This window comes from Apteryx rowi, unplaced genomic scaffold, assembly GCF_003343035.1.
Source record: "Apteryx rowi isolate R43461 unplaced genomic scaffold, aptRow1 scaffold_504, whole genome shotgun sequence".
NCBI lineage: Eukaryota > Metazoa > Chordata > Aves > Apterygiformes > Apterygidae > Apteryx > Apteryx rowi.
Window position 1 is genome coordinate 154005 of NW_020450766.1, and position 21850 is coordinate 175854.

The following is a 21850-nucleotide window of genomic DNA, read 5'->3' on the forward strand; positions in this document are numbered from 1 at the left end:
TTGCCCAGTCTGTGAGGAACATGAACCCTTACTAGGTGAGCATGTAACATTCTGCTGATAAGAAGCTTGTAGATGATTTTTTGTTAAGCATGGCTTTTGCTGTTATCATTTCACTTACTGGTAAAACTAATAAAATAGGTAGAGTCTATCAGAGGTCTAGTTACATGCACTGCATTAATTCAGAGCATCTACCTTACTTTCTTGTAATGTTATCGTACTAATAATCAAAACTTCCTTTAAAGCTTCTCTCCGGCTATGCTTTCTTGCACAACTGAAAGTAGAGCTTCCATTCATAATCTTCACTGTGTCACACTGTTTAATGTGTTTTAATATTCAGCTTTGCTATACACTATTATGTAGCTACCAGGGCAACATATTGAAGCACACATAAAAGCTAGGGGATAATGGCAGTTATTAAGAATTATGTAAAGACAGACATACAGAATTATAAGCATTCTTAGTATGTTTAAAATATATACCAAAAATGTATTAATATAGCCTAGTATATTAAAAAGTATAAATTTGATATTGGCATTAAAAACAGGCTTGGAGAAAATCATTTCCAAGAGCTTATAAAAGCATTAAAAAAGTGAAATGCCAGGTGCCGACAGAAATGAATTCCACAGAAAGTCAGAAGTTTATCAGTATTAAATAGCACCACAAACCTGTCTGCAGTCACACTATGCATACGCTTTTCCCACAAATTCACAGACAATGTAGTCATATGTGGTCCTGCAGAGACACCATCTTGAATGCAATGAGATATAGGCATTTTTGCAAAGACCAGCCATAGCCTAGGAAGGCTTGTGACAGCAGTTCCTTCACAGAATGATTCAGGGACATCAAGTTAGGCACTTGCTGAGAAGTGGCCGCTAACCTATGCAGCAAATGCCTGCTCTTCTGTAACTTCACCTGTAGTCAGCTAAGGGACACAGGATGTAAAGTTAGCATTGATGAATACTTCCCATAATCTGAGCTGGATTGCCCTTCATCCACAATGTCAGACTCTTAAATCCGAGAATCTGGGTGAAAGCTAGCTGATCGGTTTAACTTCACTGTATCAGTGGTTACCTTTTCCAATCGCTCTTTCATCTATGTTTTAGGTATTCCACATCATGCCTTTCCCATCCCCCAAAAAGAGACTCGTTGACAAGTTAATGATTATGGTACAACAATGGTTAATTATTCATAGAGGATCAGAAGCAGTATACCGTCTTTTATAGTGTTTTCTATAAAAAGTCTAGCGATAACCATGCGTAGATGTCCATGAAAGATGTTGTGGGCTGCCAAGGTTCTGTGGCCCAAGAAATTTCAGAAGTGTTCTAGACAGGGTTGGTAAATAGAGCAAGGCTGAACTTCCCAAGGACAAAGTGACTGTTGCTATAGCTGTAGGGGCCATGCCTTTCTTTACTGTACAGGTGGGTCTCTTGCATTTGCTGTCTCTACCATTCTCTACCAGGACTGTCCAGCTTTGGCACCTGAGGTGGAATTTTATTCTGGGCTAAATAAAAGCAGTCCCTCTTTTGGGACTCACTGTGCTTGGTTAGACTTTATATTTTAATAAGGGAGTCAAGAAAAGGTGGGACCTTTCCAAAGCCCACTAGAGTTGATGGCTAAGTAAACAGACCATGAGTTTTCAGGAAACCTAGTTACCGGATTATACCTTTCAAATCTCAACAGGTCATTTCAGGCCTTCTGAAATAGATGAAGTATAAATAACTCCAGTTCTTCTTAACTTGGCCACCCTTTCATTTAGGATTGTAAAGGGATCTTATCTCTGGTTTGCAAGACAAAAGCTTATACTCTTGTCAGAATAGACATTTGTCCTCCTATCCTTTCTGTGGGCAATGTGTTCTGTATTCTTGGTACCTGCAGTTGAGTAGCACCATGCATGTGTGTGGTGTGTGACCCTGAAATAAAAGCTGGGACTATTTACATTATTTAGATTTTGCTGGATCTATACATTTATGACAACTTGGAGATCCTTTGGAACAAAAGATATGAAAAAGCATCTTTGCCTTCATAGTCTGAATATATATTCTGATTGGCCTTCTAAAAATATGTTTTGAAGGTATCAACCTTGAAAACATGCTAAAGAAGAGGTTTAGAGTTTCTAAAGCAATTTTTAGAGTTGTTTTCAAAGTATAACACTTCTGCAGTGCACAGCCCCCTTTAAAATCCTCAATCAGCAAAACTGTAACTGTCTGTCAGACATGAGGGGGTAAGGGACAGTTACAACTAACTAGGACTTGCTCCTGTCTTTCTCATTAGTCAGACTTCTCATACGGATTAAAATGTACATTTTGCAACTTAGTAATTTTCAACTGGAATACATGGCCACAAAACTGGACACTGAAGAAATTCAGTCCTTTGAATATGCTCTCTGCACCTTAACAAAACACATCACAGTGAGTTAATAATTACTATTTTTATACTGTGTTATTTTATGGAAAGTATCTCTCACCAGCAGGAAAGTACAAGGACTTCTAGGAATCACTAGGGTATAATGAAAGTTGCCAAAAATGTAAACTAATACAGATTTTCTTATGAACCATGAAAATATTATGTTTAAACTAAAACAGTAACCTTTAGCCTTAGCATGAGAACAGCAAAAAATATGAGCAGGGATTTTAAAAAAATATATGTGTATATAGACATCTGAGGTCTCAGGCCTTATTTTTTTATTAAATAAATAGGACCTGAGACCTCAGATGTCTAGAAAATATCAGCCAACTAAACTAATATCAGAAGATCAATGAACGATCTGTGAGTAAGTGGAAAAATTCTAGCCTAATTAAATCTGTAAAAAGAATCTGAACAGTGGGGTCCCCTCTTTCTGCTTCTCAAGTGCCTTAGTGTACATGTAATTGCAGCAAGATATCTTTTCACCTCCATAAGGACGTTTTTCTGAGATTTTTCTATTCTGTCTTTTTTTCCTGCACTCATTAAGTCAACAGCCTTCAGCCAACATTCCAGCAATACTCTTAGAACAAAGGTGATCTACCCAGCGAACAGCACCCAGCAACACAGTATTAGAACAAAAGAAATATTCCTCCAGAAGGGACAAAAATAGTAAGTTCCCAGGATGCGACTTGTGAAGATATCAGAATGTTGAAGTATGCCAGAATATCATTTCAATTTTCTAGACTGAAGATCAACTGTGGGAGATGCAGTCAAGCCAGGAAGCCTATGAAGAATAATAAACAGAGACTGACCTTTTCAGTGAATATAAAAATCTTTTAGCTTGATAAATTCAGTTCTGAAGCAATTGAAACAATTTACTGAGCTAATCCATATTAGTCTTGGCAACATCATGAAAGCCAAAATTATTTTTCTCATTTTGAAATTTAACCAAAAAAGCCCCATGTTTGAAGATAAAACACAAATTCCAAAACATTTTGTTGAACATCTTAAAAATTGAATAGTGTGATTTTTCTATTTCAAAAATTGTTTTCCTTTCAAAATAGATTTTTTTTTTGACAAAGGGAATAAAAGGGGTTAAATAATCTGAAAGAAGAAAAGGATGAAATAAATGTTCTGCTTGACCCCAAGCATTTTTTTAAGGTTTTGGTTCAATAACCCAACTAAAACAACCCTTGTTAACACAATTCTAAGTGCAAGGTACATTAATAACAATTCCCAAGAGATGCCGTAACACCTTTGTCAAATTTAGTTTAATGTTGAAGTGACTGAGAACATGTCCATTCAAAGAAAAAAGAAGTATTTCAACATTTCCATCCTAATTTTGGAAGAAAACAAATGTTGAAATATCAGAATTTCCCTTGGGATGAAAATTCTAATATTTTGCTCAGCTCTAGTTTCCAATAACTCTTACACTTTAATTTTGTAATATTTAACTTAATGTTTCCCATATGAGTGTTATAGCACCAGTGGGGAAGCTTTAGTCACCTCACAGATTAGGCATGCAAAGGAAAACAGCTCATACATATAGAGGGACAGATTTCTGCCTTCATAAGTGCCTTCCTCTTGTTTCCCCTGCTGATGAGATGTCAATTTATTACAAACTTGATGAATGGAGTTTCCTTTCTCAGGAAACAGTAGTCAGACCTATGGAAGCATTTATGCAACATGCGTTCCCTCCATGAAAGTTTCCTTATTATTACTTCCCTTGACTGTTTGGACTGCCGTCAGGGACAGCCTGAAGGAAAAGAGTGAAATGCCAGGTCATTTGTGGGAAACATAATTTAACACTACTGATCTTAACAGTTGTGAAGCCACAATCAACCCATGCTTGCACCTCTGTGGTGTGTTCAATGAGATATGTTCTGTGCAATTGATCTTCACATGCTTAGAAAATCTGATATAACCTGCTTTTCATGCCTAGGTAAGGCAATCTTACATGCACATGCAATGAACTTACTTTCATGGCCTTTGTCACATAAAATCTCTCATTATGGCATGAGGTTGCTTTGTACAAGGCTGGGGCCCAAATAACCCAGACTTAAAACTGGCTCTGGTACCAGGTGCTTACAAAACAAACAAAAAGTGAATTGCAGTGTGAACTAGATCCAGTTCCCATTTAAAGTTAATGCAAGATAGTATGAGCTTTTCTATAACACACACTTTCCTAAATCTTGAAATATTCTACAGATTAGATTGGTATAATGATCTCAGCTTTACGGATTGGATAACTGATGCAGAGAGAGCTACAGTAAATCACCCAGCAAGTTCTGTAGCAGAGTTAGGACTGGAACCTGTGATACCAGACTCTAGGTCTTCCACTTCGATGTTTTGCCATGGTCATCAACAGGCAATTTCATCGGACTCGGTTAGGAGGCATTATGGTAGAAAAAGACCTAATTTTAGCAATATGTTGTTTTGAAGGTCTCACTAATCAGGCCCATATATTTATGTAAAAAAATTTCTATAAACAGATGTTGTTAGATTTTGAAACAGAGAAGTCAAATTTTGGATAGTTTCAAGCCCAGTAAATTCAAAAGCTGGGGCAAAGCACTAGTATTATTGTGATTAATAGTTTCATAGGAATTGTCTGAAAAATAAAATCAAGTAACAGTAAATAGTCCTCTACAACATTTTCAGGCCTGCCCATGGGTACCTGTGACAACCTTATTGAAATGTTGTTTATGGCATGGTCATGTGTTGGGCTGGAAAAAGCAAAGGTTTTCCTAAGCCAATTTTTAGAAGGGGATAGTGATCTGAGATGATATATATGGCTGTGGGGTATATTTATTCATAAAGGAGTAGCCTGGAGAGGATTAATGAAGGGCTTCATTGGAGCCTCCAACTGTGGCTAGGAAGCAGCTGCTGTAAGAGCCCAGCTGGGAGGTTGGGGTGACTTGGGGGGATGCAGGTTGGCAGAAGCTGCACCAAGGAACCTGGGAAGATATGGGGCAACCCAGCAGGGGTGGTTTGGGCATCTCTGTGAGGTTTAAGCCAGGACTGGTTGGCTGGAAGGCTGGGCTCTAATGCCGAAGGTGGGAATGGTGCGGAATTGAAGGGGCTGTTGACTAGTGGTTAACATGCTGGAGAAAAGGCTAAGAGTGAGTAGTGTGTCTCCGTCCTTCCAGCTTATAGAAGGAGAATTTGAACCAAGACTGTGAAAAAGGTGGCTCTTTAAACTGTGCAAACAGAAAGCACTGCCTTAGGGGATGTCTTGTCTTGCTATCTAGGCCGTGTTTATATAGTGTGATGTAGTCCTTGCTGGTGGGATGGGTGTGAGCGGTGAGATTAGCCTAGCTGTAAACTGCAAAAGTGTGTTTGCTTCAGCCAGGGAAGAAAGAATTTGAACCTCTGCTGCTTGGATGCTTTATATCATTTTTGTTCTTGTGCCTTATGATACCCAATATATTTTTTTCTCCCACCATCTTATGAGATAAAGAGCTATAAATTCCTCTCTCCCTTTTCTTGTACTGAGAAACTGCAGCAGAAAGGCTGTCCAGCCTGTGTTCTCAACTTTCCTTCTTGCAGACACCAGGGAATTAAGAGGAATATAAGTAAGTCTCTCCTCAACATAGAGCCAGGACTTTGCTGGGCTGTGCACCTGTATTGAGGAAGTGCTTGTGGATCCACACTACAGCCAGAAAGATCAAGGCATAAGAGTCTTAAAAGAGACTCAAATTCCTCCGAAGAAACTTTCTGGGTTTTGAGGCTCTGGGAGTAAGGGACTTGTGCAGATTACAAGAGAATGGCAAACTCTTGGGTGCAGGTCTTCAAAATTCAATGCCATGCCTTCTCTCTCCTTGTGCTTTGCCCTTGAGAGGGTTTCCAGGTGACAATAGGTGACTACTATACATGAGCAGTCTTCTGATGTACTAAAAGTAAAAAGTGTTCCAGAAGGGAGGAGGGAGGAAGAGAGGGTGGCACATAACAGGAAAATAAATGTAATCAGCTATTAACCTGGGTAGTGCAGAGAACAAAAGATTTATGCAGTGAATCTATGAAACTAACAGCTCCGTGGGAAAACCCATTAACTAATGTTGATGAAGTGTTATGAATGTTATGAAGTTTACTTGCAGAATTTGTTATGACACTGTTGCATAGCCTGCTTACACTTCGAACCAAGCAAATGAAACTAGTTTGCTCACCAATATGATATAGAAATGTGCTTATCCATGTGCTGAACATAGTGGTGTGCCTGGCTCAATCTTGTGCACAAGCTGAAATAGTAGTGGTCTTCAGAGCTGAGGAAACTGAGAGTGCTAGAAAATGTGATGCAGAGATCCCCACATGGCTCAGGATAAGGTCAGCAGGTGCCTTAGCCCTGTCTCCATGCTGATGATGGCAAGTTTGAGCTGTTGGCTGCAACCATAGGGCTAGGATGGCAGGAGGGCCAAGGGGGTATCAGGGTCATTCAAGGACAGGGGAAAATAAAGGTGCCGGCTGCCAAAGAAAAGGCAGCCATGGGGAAAGTAAGTGGAGGAATGGATAGGAGATCTGGGGTAAAGGTAAGGAATGGCATCCCACAGGGCACAGAGCACTAGCTCTCCCTCAACTGAGGCTGTCTACAAAAAAAACGGATCTGCTGCTCTATGCTTCTAGGTTGCCTTACTTCTGTTTTGCTTTCACAAAAACAGCAAATCAGTGCCTGTCTCTTTTACTGCCGCTGGAACATCTCTCTTCTGTTACTCAGGTGTTTTTATTGACAGGCTCTTCTGCTACCATCTATAAAAGATGGTGTCTCTTAAGCTTAACCAATAAGAAGAAAAAAGGAAGAAGCAAGAGATTAATCCAGCTACTGAAATAATCCTTTACTGCATGAGGGGCTAGACTGTCTCAGGATTAGAGAGTAATAAATCCTCTCTCTTTTTGCCCTTGCCACAGTTAGACCAGATGAGAATACCTGGCTTAATTCCTCCAGTATATTAACTTAAAATAGTATATACAATGTTCTCTGCTAGTTGTTGTGGGTCTGTCTTATTTCAGCTTGGACCCAGAGTTTCTATACTTGAATCTGAAACTTGAGACTTTCTGATAGAAAGCACTGCTGTAGGTCAAAATACTGCTCTAGATCATATGCAGTCGATTTTATTAGAGTTCTGAAGACAAACTGAGTAAATATAGAGGTTTCATGGCTCCCTTTCTGACCAGAACCTAAGGAAATGCCTTAAATTATACATTTGCTTATTTTCATTTCAATGTGTTTCATAATCATCACTTCCTTCTTCCTGTCCTCTTCTGTCCTTCAACTGGTCTCTTGCTTCTTCAAGAGACCCTGTTAATTTAATTGGGGTAGAGCTGTTTAGCTCTGACTCCTGCATAACCTTGCTATGATGTATGGCTCAGGCTGCCACTGGTGGTGGTAAAGAAGACTACCACAGACACAGTTTATTCAGGGAGTACAAAGTGAAGAGAAATATATCATCATAGCTTTCTTCCTCCTTCTGTCTGTCTAACAAGGTAGACTTTTTATTTATTTCCAACTCTCCATCTGTCTCTAATTCCCATCATGATCTTATGACTAAACTAGAACCAACTATAATGTAGCTTCTTATTGCTAATATCTATTTTTCAAGCTGTATTTAAAAACAAATTTCTACTATTTTTTGTCCATAGAAGGTTTGGATTTTACTTAAAAACATGTTTTTGTTATTACTGTTCTTTTTATTAAAATACATAACCTTTACTGAAATTTCTGGTAGCTGAGTACCTCATATGGTCGTGTGTTAGTGATAGCACTGGAAGGAATAAAAAAGATGAAGAGGAAATGTCTTGCACTAATGTTCTCTTCTGTACTCTTTTTGTTGTTGTTGTTGTGCTATTCCTAGTTCACTGTCTTAGTGACTCATAATAAGAATCCTTTTTGGGATCATTTCCTGAAAAGTGGCCCCAGTTATTTATGATATGTTAAGTCCCACTGATGATCTCATTCATGCTTATTCAAGCCAGCACCTATATATTGTCAGCTAATCTGTATATGCAAACACTCCAGAATAAACTGTCCAAAGAAACAATCAAAAGAGAGTACTGTAGTTCATAGACTCCAGTGCCCACTATTCATCTTCCTTAATTGGCATTCTCTGTGCTTTGGGACTGCTTGTGTGTTTTGAATTAATAAGTCATTAGATAAAATATGTAAACAGCCTGTGGAAGTGGAACTGGGATCCAAAACTACCCCCACTGAAGGTTAATCCCCCTGTTGGTGGGCAGCAGAATCATGCTGGGCTCTAATGTTTGGTCTCCCCTTGCCCTACTTATGTCTTTTATCCTGGATTCAGAGACTCCACATGAGGGATGGAAAGCATTTTCCGTCTCTCTCTCTCTCCCCAAACTGAGGAATGTCTGGTTACGACTGTCTCTGGCAAAATGCGAGTTGTGGCTTTAAACAGCTCAAATGGAGAAATGCTGTAACCATGTCCTACTGTACAAAGGGGTAGGCACTGCTACTGCTGTCATTATTACAATAATTAAAATATTTTTAGGGGGTAAGTCAAAACTCCTTTGCCCGAAGGCATGTTGTGGGGAATCTCAGTTCTCATTCAAGTTTCAAACTGTGGTCCTGCATATGCATGGGACTGCAGAAAGACAGTCTTCCATAGCATGCTGGTTGTGTGAATCTTGTTTGCAAGTGTCAAATTCTTCCTCATTTCCTTTTAGGCTCTAAGCACCTAATCCAGCTCTCTCAGGTCTAACTCAGGAGCCAGAACTACTGATATGGTATGGCCTGGTATGACCTTCTACAGATGTGCGCTAAGTTTCTGCACAGATCATTCATATGCTTCTAGGAATATCCTTCATTGTCACTCTAAATGAGGAGTGTATTATGAAGAAATTAGATTAAGTACAATTTTAAGCATAGGCAAGTTTAAAAAAGCAGGTTAAGAGAGCAAGCATACAAGCTCGTGTACTTTTATGATTAGTTCATTGCTTAGTTGGTATAGAGAAAATTACTGAAGGAAGGTGTGGAAATGTATACAACAGCTTATACAAACAAATATAGTGTACATATTAACATGCATTGTGTGATAGGATATGATGATGATATTAAATAAAAAAAGCTTTAACAATAAACCTAGAAATGTCTTAAAGCATTTATAACCAAAATGGAAAACTATGTCATTGTTAGTTAAATGTTGCTTAACTTTCACATTATTTTTCCAGTGTGTTATGCTTCTTGGCAAATGTTGCCAAAGAGAAAGGTCCAAGAAGTTCAGATTTCTAATAATATAATAATAAATGTTGAGTGTTTCCCACCACCCTCCTCCCAGCATTCAGTTCAGCAAACTGCTTTTCAGAAAGAGACTCCCAGCATGTACATAGCCAAGAAGGACTGTAAAATGAAGTTTTTGGTGAGGCAGAGCGAAAGCTGTTTCCATGCCTTTAATGCATATTTCGATTCCCCTTTTAAATATTTCAAGTTTATTTTATTTTATCTCAGAACTTCCAATATATCCTAGGAATAATAGCTATTCAATTCTCACTATTTTAATTTTTACTTTCAAAGTTTTTTGCCTATGAGTGCATTAACTGCATCATTCATGGTTTACTTTGTGTTTTGTTTCTAGTGCACTTTACCAAGTTTTGTCTATCAAATATTATTCCTGAAATACTAAGCCACTCCTAGGAAGAACATTATGCACTAAAAGTGGCATCTTTAAAAAAAAAAATCAAAAATAGCTACAGGAAAATGCAGCAAAGTTGACTGTTAGTGCAATTCTGTGTGAAAACCAAAGCATACTGCATACTACTTATGTTGTTTATTTTAAAAATTTTAGTGGAGCAATAGGATCAAAACCTGAAAATATCTTATTGCTAACAGCTTGATGTTAGGCAGTTTCATGAGTGCCTTTGTAATCTGAAAAATGTATTTTGAAACAGCTGAGATGCTAAAGTTGCAAAGCACCCTTAAAGAGCTTTTTTCCCTGTAAATTTTCTTGTGAAATCTGAATTCTCTGTTTCCTTATTCCATTGCATGGGATATGTAGCTTCATCACAGTCAGCTCCTGAAGCTGTCAGTAGAAGTCTCCTGAGATTTCTTTTATGATGTCAAGATGATGACAAAGGGAACGTCTATGCAAGTTCAGCTGCTATAGGCAAAACAAATAAAGCTTACTTTAAACGATATTTTGTTTGAAACAAACCAACCATAGCAAGGAAGTTCTGAGTTAATGCTTCTAGAACCCCACCTAGCTCTGCTTAGCCTATTATGAAGAAATATTACATCCTATTAATGAATATGACATTAGGAGCTGAAACTCCTGAATCTTTGACTTTTCTATTGATTTGTTAAAGGCTATAATGAGATTTTTTTTTCATTGTTTTCCCATCTATCAAAGGAAGCGGCATAAATGCATACAGACACTATATGTTTCCAAAGCACTAGCTAGTAAATACTGTATGCTCAAAACGAATTCCACAGTTGTGGTAACACAGAACAGAGATCTACACTGAACATGATCTTTATTCCTTCCTCAGCCAAGAAAGGCTGGACGAATACACTGTATAAGTCTTGTCAAATTTGTCTAGCCTGTTCTCAGGAATTACAGTGATGGAGATTTCTGAGCTTCCCTAGGCAATCTTTTCAAGTGCTTCACAGTTCTTACCTTTACCTACTATCTAACTTGAATCTTATTTGCTTCAGTTTAAATCCATTTACCTCTTGTTCTTTGCATTATGAACTTGCTAAACAGATTTCTTTGAAGATGACTTCAACAGCCTTTTACTGAAGAAGAAGCCTTTTACTCAAAAGATGTTTTTACTGCGCAGTTTGATTAAAAATGTCGAACATTGCTTACAATAACTATGACTCTCACATACCCATCTGTTTTGTCAGTTTGAACAAGCTTAGGTAAGACAATCTTTGTTAAATCTTTGTATTTTTTTTCTCTGTGTAATTTAAAAACACAGGTTTTCAGGGTTTTTTTTTCTTATTAAACAATACTGATAGAATGAAGATAACGGTTTATGTAAAAAGATTAGTGATCTATTTTGCTTGGAAAGTGATGTGTGATAATTGACCAATCCAATAGGAAGATTTTCAGAATCATGGACCAAATTTCAAAATCACCCTCTTATTTGCATGTGAGTGCTTCATTTCAAACACATTTAGTGTTACACCTGTCATGAAACATTGTGGTTTTGAAGAGATTTCTGACAGCGCCTAACTCACCGATAGCGTTCAGGCTCAGGAATTCAATAGTGACCCTGTATAAGTGTGCTGGATTGCTTTTCAATCATGAACAGAAATTCATCCCTTGTGATAGGAATTTTAATATTCAGAATAAAAATATGGCTGTAGACAGAACTAGACTGCTTTAAAAGAAGACCTGTTTAGTCCAAGGGATTAAGTCTCCAAGGACTGGAGCCCATGGCTTTTGCGCTGACCCTTTAGATTCCCAGTGCAATTTAATATAGACTTTCTTTGAATTTTACTCAAAGTGGGAGCTGGCTTGTTTACAGTTTAACTCTTCAGGAGGCACACAGTGGGGGTGAGCAAACAGAGCTGTACAGATTGGCTTTGACAAAGGTTTCTCTAGATGTGCCACTGCTTTTTCTTCAGAGATAAAATCCAAGAGATTACAGATCATTAGTAAATTTCCTTAAGGTGAGGCCCATGGTCTAATGACTCTGATTATGAGGCCCAGAGTGTGTTTGGGAAGGGAAGCGATGAAGACAGCTAAGGTTTGGTGATATATTGTGTTTGGTGTTCATACTGGATGAAGGCATTCTTTAACTGCTCGTTTCTATCCCATCGGCTGCATTGAAGGGGCTGCATCGTGAACAAATTAAAGCACCGGCAGTCACCGGCGCCTGTCACCAACCAGGGCTCTCCCAGTGCTCTCCTAGCTCTGGCTTTCTTCTCCCTGTGGTATGAATAGGGCTGCCCCAAATTTTCTGCCGTCCTCTCTCCTGCTTGTGCCAGAAAGGCTGGAGATACTGTGGTGTAAGAAGGGGTGCTGTGAGGAACGGCAAGAGGAAGGGGGCTGTTACTGGGGGAAGAAAATGCCTTCTTCGATGAGGATGGACAGCACTGTGAGGAGGAGGAGAGGAAGGGAATAGGAATGTCTAACGAATGTGTGGGGTAAGTACAGGCTACTGCCTGCTGCAACAGTCTTTTTGGCAATAGGGGTAGGTGAGGGCTCTCACTGTATTATGTGGAAGGGGAATATTTTAGTGGATGGATGGCCTGGGAGGCAGGGAAGAGAGAGAGAGACCTGTCCCCACTATTCCCTGCTCACCAATGCTGGCAGCTTCCTCTCCCCCCTGCTGAAAACCCACTGAGATTTCCCTGGCTCCCATTCTGGTATTTTGGTACCAGTATATATACCAGTCCTACCGGTATTTTCCAGACCATTTCAGTGATGCATATGCATCTGAGAAGCTTCTGGCATCTCTGGGCTAGTTGTTTGTGTGTTTGTTTGCCAGTTCGCATGCATGCAGCTCTGTTGGGCAAGTGGAAAAACAAACACAAGTGCTCTCACTGCGTGTGAAGGAGTTGTGTGTTTTGGTGGGGTCCCCCCATATTATGGGAATCACAGCAGCTTGCTCTTTTCAGATAGGCCTGGATGGGCACAGCTGGGCAGGATTGGGGCCTGCACAGGAGTCGACCTTTGGAACCCCGGTAGGTGAGAGTCCTTGGGATGCTCCCCACTGCAGAGAGAGGTTCAGGTCCCCTTCCACCTCCTCTGCGACTCGCCTGACCAAATCTCCCAGGGCGAAATTTCAGCAACGTGTCCTATCTAGCTTCCATAATCCACTGAGAGGTGAAGAAACATACGGTTGTCAGTCTTGTGCCTTTTTAAGTTAGTATATTGAGTAAAAAGTTGCTGCAATAGATACAGCCTGCCTGTTAGGTACCTACCTGTATCGTGCCGTTCTGTGCTAGTGTAGTGGAGAATAAAATGTATAGGGAAGGACGACAGTGTATTTTGTTTTGATCCTGTGACCTTTATCTCAACCTGTATTATACTGTTGTTGTAGTTTTCTCATGCTTCAGTGAGTTAGGAGGGTTCAGGCTTTCAAAAAAAAAGACATAAGTGATTCTTTGGCTGATCACTTGAGTCATGTCTGTTTAGCAGCAGTGATGTGCAGCAATGCCTGCATTAGCATGAAGCATCGTAGCTTGGCTACTACAAACAACAGAGCTACATTTGCACAGTGATCCGAGGGGCAGCTAGCAAATAAAGTAAAGTCTGGTAACTCATGCTGATGCATTCAGACACAGTCTATGCAGCCCAGTCAGTGCCTGCTCAAGTGCATCTGGATAATGCTGCATCATGTGAGTATATCTGTAGTAGCAAGGAAGAAAGGTGATTTGAACAAAGAAGAGGGATGATTAGTGGTAGAACAAAGTCTTAAAGAAAAATTTGGATGAGAGAAATGGAGACAGGATTGTTAAGCAAAGAAGATAAAGAATAAACAACAGTTTAAGAATGTAGGAGAACAGAGAATATTGAGAATGCAGACTGGTATGGAGAAAGGAATGTAGAAATGGAAGGAGGAGACCTTTTAAAAGCCTATAAGTAGGTCCGGCAGCTTAGACTACTTGAAGTGGAATGGGACATATAAATGATTTCTAGGGTAACATGCACATTACACAGTGTCCTGGATTAGTGGGACAGGATCTGTAGCCCAACTGTTGATGTCTCCTGGGCTCTCTTTGGCCTGTCAGCCCATATTTGCTGTTACTTCTGTATAAGCTATCCAAGAACAGGTGGTTTCCTTCATCCTAGTGCTCCACACAGACTGATGTGAGTTAAAAGCTATTCCATCCTTGTAATTTTGAGTTTATTCACAAAAGGAACATGAAATAAAATAAGAAATTCAGGCCAGGCTTCTCTGCAGCTCATGAAATTCACCTCCAAATGTAGCTGAACCCACAGTTTAGACTAACGTCCACTTTCCTATTCCTTCTATAGAAGCAACTTGCAACATAGTAAAGAAAATGCAACACTTTCATCAGGATTATCATTTGTTCTGATACTAGTTTTTTGGGCAAATGTTTTCAACTAGTCCTATATCATTTTGACAGACATTACCTATACTAATAAAAACTCCTTAAGGAAAGTGATGGTTACTACAAATACACAGTGCACTTGCCCATCTCTAAGAAGAATTACCAATTAGACCAGATAGCTCAATAATGATAAACGATAATCATAATTTATCACAATGATAAATAATGATTCAGAAACACTGAGAAGAAATCAAATCCATTCACAAAGATGCTTCAATTTCCTCCAAACGCATAATAATACATTGTGAATGTGTGTTTGTCTAGTCTCTGGTGTTATAATAGTAATTTTCAGTCCAGATATTCTTTCTTTTATACATATGGCATATCAGTCTTTTCTGTCTGTTTATCAGTCTGGCTGAGGACTGGGTTGCTGTCACAATGCTAACACAATGCTAACATGGCCATCTAAGACTGAGGAGTATGAGAAAAGCTTGTTTGAAACAGTTAGACACAGATGCTGATGAGTATTTTGCTTCTGTGGACCTGCATAATTCCTGTTTTTATTTCTTTGTATAATGGATATTCTTTCTCTTCAAAAATACTTAATCATTTGGGTTAGAGATGTGCATTTAAGTGTAGAGAGTTCTGGTAATTATTACGTGACTGGAAGGTACAAAAAAAGTATATTCAGTTTCTGTTAGCAGAATCATATGTACTTTTCAAAATATCCTTCATCTTATGGATCTTCATCTATGAATTGTTTGAGGATATCCATAAAAAACTAGCTAAACCAGCTTTCTTATTGCAAAAGAACACAAGAACTGAGTCTTTCTTTGCCCTGGTCTTTGGCAGGAACAGAATGAAGTAGTTCACTTAGTTGTAGTTCAGTATTAGGTATTTTGCTAAGTTCTACCATTTCACCTTGCCTAATGATATTTTTCCTCTTATCTTAATCTGCAAGATGACGAACTGCTATTGCTTCAGGTACAAACAGGATTTTTTTTTTTTCTTCCTGTGAAAGTTTTGCAGCTTACGGATTGTCCAGTGCATGGGTGAGGAAAAGGCATGAGTGAGTAAAGAAAATGTAGCTGAACGTTTTGTGTTCCTCATGAGCAAATTAATTAGAGTTACAATTAAATATGCAATGACATTTCCAGAGATGCACAGTTCAGAGGAATTGAGCCTCATTCATGCTCAGCAGATTTGTTCTACATGAAATGTAAATATTGCTTAAAGGAGAATAAGATTTATTTTTCTTTCTTTTGTCTGTTAACAAGAGCTAATTGTTCTCAAGATTCCTTGCTAAAGTCTCCCCCAAATTACTATGGTCCTGATCTTCTCATATTTATGTGAAATTGATTATTATATTCTCACAGTATAAAGAGAACTTAAAATGTGTGTAAATAACTTATGCCAATTTTAAGGGACGTTACGATGCAGAGCAGTGTAAAGAGGCCTCAGAGTAAATGAAAATCAGACTTTGTATGTTTATGTGAATTACACATCTGCAAAATATCTATAATATAGAATATAGCAGTTGTTTAATTTTTTTACCTAATTAGAGAGGCTTGAAAACATCTGGTAGTTGACACCAATCCATTTTTCCATTGTATCCTTTCCTGGTAAGTTGGGAATGGAATACAATATATCCCCTGAGATGCTCTTTAGTTTATGACAGGTGTGCATTTCCTTGCTGGTCATTGCCTGACAGTATTTGTTTCCCACAGATACAGCTGGAAATATATTTATTTGGCAGTAAGGAATTGAGATGGAAAGAATAACTGGTTTAGAAGGAAACTTGCATCAAAGATGTAGATATATAATGTTTGCATAGAAATCTCAATATGGCATTTCATAACTTTCACAGGCATTTGATTGTCAACTAAAATATCATAAATTTAGTAATGAGAGTTTGTGCATAACTTCCAACATCAATATAAAAAGTAAAATAAAAATGTATTTTGTGCAACTATAATCATTCCCCCTAGCATTTTTAACTAGTAATTTTTAAGCCCTGAATGAGTAACTCCTGCTGTGAGTTCTACCTCCTGCAGTAATAGGAGCAGCAAAGTCGACTGACTGCTGGCTAATGCACTTTTTGGGCTACGTGTGGGGTCCTTGAGGAAGAACAAGGGAATCAAGCTTTCTCCTCCTCCTCCTTCCTTTTTCTGTATGTGCTTTCCCTCCTAGGAGATGTAAAAGCTGCTGGGACTGCATGAGAGAAACTGGGGGAAGAACTTAATATAACCCAGCATGGATACTCTCTTCTTCTGATGAAATAAAGAGCAGCTCTAGCAATGTTGCTAATAGACTGTGTGTCACTTTGCTTTAGCAGAAACATTGGTCTGGCACGTAGAGGCTTTGTCTAGACCAGGAAATTCAACAGGGCCAGGACCATTTTCTGTGGCCAATATATATGGAGCAACCAACAGCCATGCTGTTAAAGTTTTAGCCTCCTAAAGAGTCATGCAGTCCACCTCTGAGGGATGGCCCCATGCTAGCTTCTATATTGTGCCTAGAAACAGTCTGAGAGAGTTACTGTTAATCTGTGTCAAACCCATGCCAGGGAGCATTTTAACAACTGAATGATATAACAGCCAAATTCCAGGGCCTGGGAGCATCCCCTTGTGTCATTTACTGGTATAAACACAGTCAAAATGTTCCTATTTCATTTATTGCTTTTGACTTGGAGTTTCCCAAGAAAAACACATAAGGATGAATAAAAATTAGTGAAAACTTCTAGTTTACATAAACCTCAGCAAAATTTCATGGGACAAAATGGCAATTTCTATAGTCTAAGGATTTTTTTCCTTCCAACGCTTTTTTTTTTTTTTTTAAACAGGACACTATCTTTTGTGAAAGCCTTCACATATCTTTTAGAACAGAAAATGACATGTATTCCCTCACCACATAATGAGCTGTAGGATGTGTGTGTGTGTTTTAATCCCATGGGGAGTACTGGAGTGCTTCACAGAGCATACACGCTTGGATCACTGGTAGTGTGGTCCTAGTGCTGTGTGGCCCAGGCTCCCTTTTTGCCCTCAACCAAATGAAACTTCTGTGTGTAGGATTTCTTCCCTCAGATGCGTAAAGGAAGATGATTACCTTTCTATATAGGTTTTGGCACAAAAAAAAATCTATCAAAAGCTCATAACTGGGGAGGGATTTTTATTGCCATATGGAACAAGGAAGAACTTCTGCTCCTGATGGAAACAGGTCCAAATCAAATGTTGCTGGCTATAAAGAAGTGAGACTGGTGATTTTTTTATCATCATTATTTTTCACTGAATAGGTCATGTTTTCTCTCATTTCAGTTTTTTTTTTTAATTTAAACTTCTGTCATTCCTCTAGAGTTGGCTCTTGCCTGACAAAAAAGGCCAATGCTTAATCTGATGACGTTGTCAAAATGGATTTATAGATTTGTTTACTAACCAGGGTTTAGAATGGGATGAAACAAGTTTGCCTCTGGGAATGGATATGACTGATGTTGTTTTCTAAGAGCTGATTTTTGTCACAATTTTTTAAAATGGATTCCTGATAGAAAATGGTTTGTAACTAATGGAAATTGAGAGTAGAAAGCTATGCTCTTATATAAGTTCTGGAAATGGCGGCCTGGCATTTCTAAAGTTGAGAGGTGAACTGTAACTGCTCTGTGAAAAGCATTTCCTCATCTTTTCTTTTTGACATATTCTCACTTATATCCAGGGTGGTCCTGAGGATTTGTGGGCTCGAGAAGAACAGGAAAGACTTCTTGTCAAATATTCCTTTCGCTCACATTTTCTTTCCCTCCCATTTTCCTCTTCTTCCTTTGTTTCTGTTTTGCAGGTCTCTCCCCTCGTGATCAGGTCAGGAGGGTGGCATCTTAAACGTCTTGGTTAAGTATCTGCACCGTAGCCATAAGATGCACAGCACGCAATCCTCAGCCATAGCCATAAAATACACTTCAGACATGAACTGGTGGGCTAGAGTGGTGCGTCTCAGCTCCCCTGGAGGTCCCAGCCTTGCCAGGGGGCTCTGCTGATCCTGTGCTGAGGGCTTGTTCCCCATATGCCTCCTCTGCATGTCCCAGGACAGGGGGCATTTTGCACTGTGTTCGCCCCTTTTTCAGGGGGCAGGGATCCCAAGGAAGGGATGAGGCTTCCCCCTCCATGCCATTCCTGGTAACTCAGAGGATAGTGGGGGTTTTATTTGCTTGTTTGCTTTTCAGAATTACACTTACAACTTTTGTTTTAGTGCAGTTACGTTTTCAAGTCTTTAATTAAGTCTTGTCCTAACTGCTTTTCTCAGTCACTGTAATCTAATATTCCCTGTTCTTGCATTGAAAATTTCAGGCCTCCTTTCTTCCAAAATACACATATTAATGTTATTTTAAAAAATCCAGATATTGAACCCTACTCAGTGACTTCATAAAAAGTTTCGTTTTTTTTTTTTTACCCATTGTGGAAGGGAAAAAAATCTTGCCACTTCTTTTTAATAGTATCACAGCCAAAACCAATGATATGAGAGAACACACTGGCATTGAAATAGCCCTTGCTGAGGAGAAGCACATTCCAGAGGAAATTGATTTTCATGTCACCAACTTATGCATATTTTGAAAATTAGGTTCTGAGCCACAGGGTTCACAGCCAATTTATTTGTTGTTATTTTTTGCTAAACTTGTTCAAACAGATTTTCAGTGAAGTAACAAGTTACCTTTGACATGGACTGAGGAAAGGCTTATGCAAAAAAATGCATAGTACAGCCTGACCTGCAAGTAGAGATCCAAACAGGCTTGTGAAATGTTTAAGAACAGCTGACAGCAGCATATGACTAAGGAGTCCAGTATAAAGTTCTGGGATCCATAAAGTTTAAAGCTAGAAGCCAAGAGCTTTCTGCTCTCTGTATGTCACAAGCTGCTACACTTCATCCAGTTATCCATGTTGAACTCGGTGCTTCCTGTTTAAGTTAAACATGCTTTCCAAAAAGACATCCAGTCTTGGTCTGAAATTAAGCAAAGTTTGCTTTGATAGCTTTTTTTCGATGACTGACAAAGTCCAAACAAACCGTTACTTTTAACTTGATTTTATCTGGCATCAGCTTATGACCACTGAGAATTGTACTATTAGATTAATGAGCCCACTATTTTCCCCCATTAAATACCAAGATAGAACCATGTCACTTGTCAGTCTTCTCTTTCATAAGCTAAGTCTTTACATCTGCCTCCTGGAGACGTCTTCTACACCTCAAACAGTATATATATTTTTTCTTTTGGTACCTCCCACAATTCTTTCCATATCCTTTCAGAGATGCAGATTGTGGATTTTATCCAGTATTTCTGTCTGTGTATATATATTTTTTTGTATCTCCTAGTAGTTATGTTAATTAAGAAAATCAGTTCCTTGGCACCACATAAAGAAATTAAATGAGTTCAATGAATAATGTCTATATACCTTAATATAAGAGTATAAATCCAGGCAGTTTCAAGTGAACCTTCCAGCTAGTGATAACTTGCTTCCCTTGCACATCAGTACATATGTGACTGATACTGGTTTTTCAGTATTCTGTAATCATTTTAGACTACACTAGAAATAATTTTTCACAAAACCACTACATGTTTTAAATTAAAAATTTCCATTCACCACATACTGTTAAATGTTCTCTTTATGTTCCCTCTAACAATCATAAGGTATTTGAAATTTTGCTGCTGCTTCTTTTTTTTTAAAGAAGCTTCTTTCTAGTCTAAATTGGTTTTTGTTTGTGTTTTCTTTGATAGTGATTTTAGAGAAGGAGTGAAAGAAGAAAACCCTATGAGAATGTACAGATAATTTTTTTTTTTTTAATGGTATGATTGCTTCCCCATCAGCCTGGAAACTGGTGATAATAAAGGTGTCATTCCCATGCTGAGGGCCTTAGCTCAGATGACTTCAGCCTTGTGGAATCTCCTGCACCTCTTAGCAGTCTAAGGGAGATAACGCTCCTCACAAAAGAGCTTGTTTGCCTTGTATTGCTTTCCTTAGCTGGCACAGCTTCGCTTATCATTACTGTGTCACTTAAGAAAATGTGTATCCATGCAATATAAACTTGGCAATGGTTTTGATAATTGCTGTTTATATTACACACGGTCAGCACTTTTCCTTGTCATTACTAGTCTCCTAATTGTGCCTGGAATTCTGCAAATGTGAAGAATTCGAGCTAGACTTGGCCTGGATTTTTCAAGGCAGTTGCCCTTTGACCCTTTTTAGGAGATGATTGAAGGGGACTGCTGGAGTTATTAGTTTCTTTTATCCCCCGTCCTTCTGCCCCCACCCCAAATAAACCCCCCTAAACTATTTCGTGCAACATGTCTGATTGCACAGCTGAGTTAGTGCTAGGAGAGCATTCCAGTGACTCCATTAATAATGTATCCATCCTAGATAGCAAAGAAAAGATTTTTGTGTGTGTGTGTGTGAAACAAATATTGTAGAGATAGAGATAATTTGCTAAGTGTTGCATTTCTTCCATGTAGATGGGGAGGAGAGAGATTTTATTTCCAGTTCATGTCTGTCTCCCCACTCCCACTCAGAGGTTGCTCTTTATTTTTCAGAATGTATTCTGTACATGCTAAATTGCTGCTTCTTTGTCACTTAAAATTTAGTCTTCTGGTGATTTGTGTATTGCATCTCTTGCAGCAATAGTTGTAAAACTAAGTCTCTCTGTTTTTAGCTCTTTGCTGTGATCAAGGGCATGAACTAAGCAGATGTTCCTGACACGCATCCCGTGATGTACTCAGTGACACTACCCAGGGAGCCACAGGGGCTGTGTGACCTGTTTAGAAGAATATGTGCCTGGAAACTGGCAAAAGTCCTTCAGGATATTTGTGTCCCAACATTTTGGGTCCATTACTTCCTATGTTATATGACTCCTCAGATAGTAAGTTTAGCACGTCGAAGAAATGAAGTTACTATTCCTACCAGTTTTAGGAAGAGGGTTCTGGAAATGCACTTTATGTAGCTGCGCAGATCTCAACCTATGACATTCTTTCTGTGTTTTCATTAACACTCAGTTTTAATCTCACTGAAGTGAACTGCTGAGGGCAGATGTGTGAAATGACCCTGATTCTGCAAAGTTTTGACAAGCTCAGGAGATATTTGGTGCTCCAGATTGCTATGTACTTGTGAGCATTTGGTACTTTGGTCCCTGTCTTTCATCTTATTGCTAAAGTAGGAGGTAAAAGAAACCCAGTTTGCTCGATGGAGGCATATGTTAGTCTCTTTCTGTACTTTTTCTCTATAAAATGCACACAGGAACTAAAAAGGTTAAATTAGTACAACCTTGAGCTATCATCATTTGGCATGGCAATGATCTGAATGGATTACCTGTAAGTGCAGAATAATCCTTGTCTCAAACTGCAATAATATAGCCAGTAATAAACAGTATCATAAAACTGACATCACTTAGCCTGTGTTTTTCTTTTGACTTAAATGATGGTTTGTATATGCTTCAGAGAGAGAATTCCTC